The sequence below is a fragment of the Aplysia californica genome, unplaced genomic scaffold (genome assembly GCF_000002075.1).
Source record: "Aplysia californica isolate F4 #8 unplaced genomic scaffold, AplCal3.0 scaffold00204, whole genome shotgun sequence".
Classification (NCBI taxonomy): Eukaryota; Metazoa; Mollusca; class Gastropoda; order Aplysiida; family Aplysiidae; genus Aplysia; species Aplysia californica.
Genome location: NW_004797474.1, coordinates 982,848 through 987,837, shown reverse-complemented (window position 1 = coordinate 987,837; position 4,990 = coordinate 982,848). Strand labels below are relative to the sequence as shown.

The window sequence follows — 4,990 nt, the reverse complement described above, 5'->3', positions numbered from 1 at the left end:
GGGGGGGGGGGGGGGGGAGAGAATATGAGAGATTGAATCGCTTGGTGTTCAGACGGACACCTTTTTCAGCCTTTGTTTTTCTTACTGCAGTCCGGAAAAGAATATGGGGGAGGGGGTGGTGGAGCAATACAGAGATAGATAGAGAAAAAGGAAGAAACGGAAAGAATATGTTTTTTTTAGTTTTAAATTTCTCTCTCTCTCTTTCTCTCTCTCTCTCTCTCTCTCTTTCTCTCTCTCTCTCTCCCTCCCTCCCTCTCTCCATTCCCCCACCTCTCCGTGTAGTGTCCGCGCGTCTCTAGGGGCAGCTGTGTTTCCAAGGAGGGGCCCCCGTGCCGGCATCTCAACGGGCCCTCCTGTAACACCAAACAAGTCCGGAACGCCCGGTCAGACGTACCCGACTCGCTGTTTGGGGAAGAAACAAACCTGGATGCGAAATGCAGCCCGCCGAAAACAATCAAAGACCCAGCCTCGTAGCCTTGGCGGGCTTTTAGCGGGAAAACGGCAAAGATTTCCGTGCTTTATTGGTGCTTTTGGAAGTTGGACATCTCTGTGCTCTTAGTAGTTGTAGTCTTGCCCCCTGATGACCTTGTTTCTCCCCCCCCCCTCTCTCTCTCTCTCTCTCTCTCTCTCTCTCTCTCTCTCTCTCTCTCTCTCTCTCTCTCTCTTTAGGCTGAGGCCTTGGGAACGGGAACTTAAAGGTGATCGTGGAAGTTAATTCTAATGTATAATGTTGACTAGTTTGGTGTGAGAATTTGCATTATTTGGCGTACCGCAAGAATCCCGTGGAAATTCTCTTGTTTTGTAGTCAGAATACTCTTCTTTCTCTTTCCGTGGACCTACTTCCTTCCTTCCCCCCCCCCCCCCCCCCCCCCCCACACACACACACAAACTATGTTTTTCACTCTCCTTACGACATAACCGTATTTCATACGCAAATAAATCTCTCTAGACGCTACATTATAATATATTATTGAGAGGACTGCCCGCCTGGCGTTTTTCAATCCGCCCCTTGCTTTTCTTGTCGTCTGCGATGGAATTTCCGTCGTCTTCCGGACCAGGAGATCCCCAGATAGCCAGCTCACTCTGGTACACCGAGCACGCGAGTCCCTAATGACGTCCCGTACCCCCATCCCCCCTCCCGCAGCTCTAGGGATCCCGGGGATATGCGGACTTGCCTGGCGTTGCTACTGACAGTACGCCGAGAGGTCCACGCGCCGACAAATTGACCTTAGCCCCGGACTCCCCTGGTCCCGTCTGCTCTGACGTGAGAAGACAGTAATTTTGCCTCCACAGTAATTTTGCCTCCACTGAAAGACACCGCACCGTGAACTCCTTTTCGTGTTATACAAGGCTAGTGGTTCGAATCCCTAATCGGGTGATCCTCTTTTTGAAATGTTTGAGATTTTTAAAGCTCTCCCGCCCTCTCGGAGATAGACATTAAATTCGAAAGCGTCACCTCTTACAGCATAATAACCACGCAGCTGTAAAGAGAGGCGGTAAACGCAATAGGTACAACACCAGCCAGTCTAGCGCGGTCCGCAAACTATAAACCCTCATGATGTTACCAAGTCTCCTACTGCTGCCAATTCTAGGAGGCAGCCCTTGTGATGGTGACTCCCAGTGACCACTGCTGACTTCTAATCTTTAATAGTCTCAGTACATTTTTGTTGTTGAGTTCCTCGCAGCGACTGACACTTTTACTACTTTTTCGGGCCCCTCATGATTCGAATGAGGCCATGCGTTGTGCTGAAAATCGGTAAAGTGGAGGTGGAACTCGGCGAGTGAGGGGAACAGAGGTTACCAGATAATGTTTTCTAAGTAAACATCGTCCAGTGTACACATGTTTTCTTTATGCCGCAGATCGTAATGTCCCTCGCGACTCGTAGGCTCATGAGTAGGGTTGTCACGTCTCCAGGTTTTGTGCAAACCCCGCGAAATGATCGGTTGGATGCATGCTCTGATCCGGGTAAAAAGCTTCTTGACTTCCACAACATTACCTCTGGGAACACTTAGCTAATTTGGCACCGTTTCCGCGGGTGACTTTAGTAGCGCATATTAACATTGCTATGCTTGGCCAAATTCGCGTGGACAGGGGAAAAGAAAATCGTGATTTGGGCGTTTAGTGAGGGTTTCTGCAGTTCTGAGTAGAGGTATTAACATTGCTTTTATGGTCAGATGTCCCTTAATACTTCTCAGTGCAAGTTTTCACGGAGACTGACCATGCGGCAAAATGGACATGGGGAGAAAATATGACGCGCAAATGATTCGCATCACTTCTTATCGCGCTCTCGAGGGGAAAGTGCGTCGTCGTGGTTTTGCTCTCGGTATCTTGATAGAAAGAACTGGCAAGATCGGCGTTCGTAAGTAAAGATAGGTAGGTAGGACTCATCGCACTGGCGGAGAGAAGTGACAGGCCTTTATCACGGAGATCTTCTCCCCTGAGCGAAACAGCTGACACTTCCTCCTTGCCCGTGCCACCCCGCTCCACCTTAAGTGTCCAGTTTTGTTCACCGTTACATGACCTTTTCCTCGCCGAGACGTGCACGCTGGCTATGGTCTGCATTGATGAGAACAATGACGATATGATGCGGCACGGAATTCCCCGACAAATTCCTGACTTGCGGTTATGTCATGGCGCGTGACGTCATCCGGGTTGGGTGGCCAGGTGTCACCTCGGGGCGGTGACGTCACCAGATGGACGTCGGCGATAATGATGGCTGTGGCCATGTCGTGCCTATCGAGGGCTGCCAACGGGCGGGTGTGTTTTGCTAGTGTACCTCTTCTCGTGGCATCCGCTCAGTCCCGGGTTTTTGTTGATCCTACGATTTTGCTCCACGTCCGGCGTAGCGCTGCGCTCAATCCCATACGGAGATTACGTACATTTCTTTTCTTCTTCTAAGATTGTTACGTGTGTGGTTTAGAAGTGCCACTGGTGCGTTTGTTTTGGCAGATTTTTTCTTCTTTATTTTTTTAATATGTTTTTTTGTTTTGTTTTGTTTGCCTTATATTGCATAATATGTTATAAGTGTTCTTGCACTTCGTACATCACGCTGTATTGCCATGCTGTCTCGTCGTTTGTCAATATTTCACACCGCAATTACTAGTCCAGAAAGATTTTTTTTCTGCGTCACCGTCGCGCTTTTTTGTGGTTAATGGGCTCTCTGGTGTAGTCTGGTTCGTCTGTTCCACTCTTGAAAACGCCATTCTTTCTAGTTGTAAGTAGCCGTTGTGGTCGTACATTTGGGACTGATCTGTGACGAATAGCGTCGTTACGGTAATGAGAAGTCACGAGAGGAGACATTAACTAGTACCGTCTTCCTCCCGCGAGAAGTTCGGCCGGGCGTGAAAGTGGTCAGTCATCGGAGTGGTCAGTCGTCGAGTGTCGTGTCTGGTGCGTCCTCCGTTGCCTCGGGCGTGGCAGACGGGACTTGAGACACGCGCAAGAATGCGGAAAACGCGATAATACGATAAAGTAGGTCCGCGCGCGGACAGATCGGGGCGTAATCCGGGGGCTCATCGACTGCTAAGCGGAACTTATTTACAGGCCCTAATGAAAACATCCTCGGGTTATCGGCTCTTGAGCTCCTCGGCCGACACTGACCGCGTCCGGCAGCTGTCCATACCTGGCCCTCCGCCTGTTGACCCGACGACTTAACTGTGCGATGACCACTAGATGGCCATTGAGCTTACTAACGGTAAATGTGGGCACGTTAGCTCTTTTTGAGGGTCCGCATTATTGGAAAGTACTATTTTCTTACGCATAATTTAGTTTGTACATGTCCTTTGTTAATATGATGCAACTCTCAAGAGGGCGCCACTGATAGCTACTACTTTTCCCCCTTTTCTTTTCCTCTCTTTATTATTTTTCTGTCCGTTCTTTTTTTTTCGGTACTAAATTACGATTATTTAAGTCGATACATGTATTATGTGTCTCATTTTTCAACTACTCTCTAGAACTTTGATATAACTTTATCAGTGGCAAAGACTGGATCGTGGCCTAAAAAGAAACATGACATAAAATAGAGAATGGCATTACTTTTTATCAAATGTAACTTGATTAGGATAGTTTCACTGAAATTACAGTAACGCATTTATTTACAAATTGGCATTGTGTTTCTCTTTGAAGTATGCGGCAACTACATAACAATACGGAGTAACGGGTTAAAAATCAGGACGCTGACACAACACAAATTCATGATAGTTGTATAATGAACGAATTTGTCAGCACTTGTGTTTGGAGTGGATCTATATTACATATCTATCCGCCATTTCGTCTAGACAGCTCCGTCACTCCTCATCAATGCAAGTTCCATTTTCTCCGCTCACAGACATTCCTGGGATATTGAGCGTTTCCGACCTGTATGTCGTTTACTCTCCAAAACAACACGTCACAAAGGCTTCGTAATCTGTGTCACCTACATTCGACGAGTATCTTTGTTACGTTGCTAATGGCGATGTACCCATTGATCTTCAGATAATACGATCGGACGAAACGTTTTAAAATCCTTTCTTTGCTGCAACGCATTGTGTGGAAGGGTTGAGAGTCGGATCTATTTAGGTCTATTGATTAGACTAACGACACTCCCCCGCACGTCCCACACATAGCACGCGCGTCTTTTGTTGCGTTTTTCAGGATTGTAGGAGGAGGAGACATTGTTGTTATGTGTGGCAATTTGCAAGCCATTGTTGTACATTTCCTTCCCTACTAAATAATGCATTGCGGTACTGTATATTATATTGGGGGTTTTGTTGTTGTTGTTGTTTTTCTCTGGTCGCTCAGTAATATGATGGGCCTTGGCCAATTACTCAAGCGCATTCCGTGACGCACACACATTCTGTCTGACATACACACTCGCTCTCTCACACAAACACGTTTGGGTTTATTTTACCGGACATGTTGTGGAGACTTTTTCCACTTTCTGTCTGTCTCCCGCTTTCTATCTCTTTTCCTGTCCTGCTGTCTCCCCCCTCTCTCTCTCTCTCTCTCTCT

The 4,990-nt window shown here is 47.5% G+C and overlaps 1 protein-coding gene across 1 annotated transcript in view; it reads left to right on the top strand.

The window, feature by feature from the left end:
* The window catches only part of LOC101850651 (delta-like protein 1), a gene marked incomplete at its 3' end in the record, with an annotated part of 93,205 nt that overhangs the window by 79,779 nt on the left and 8,436 nt on the right, over nucleotides 1–4,990 (top strand).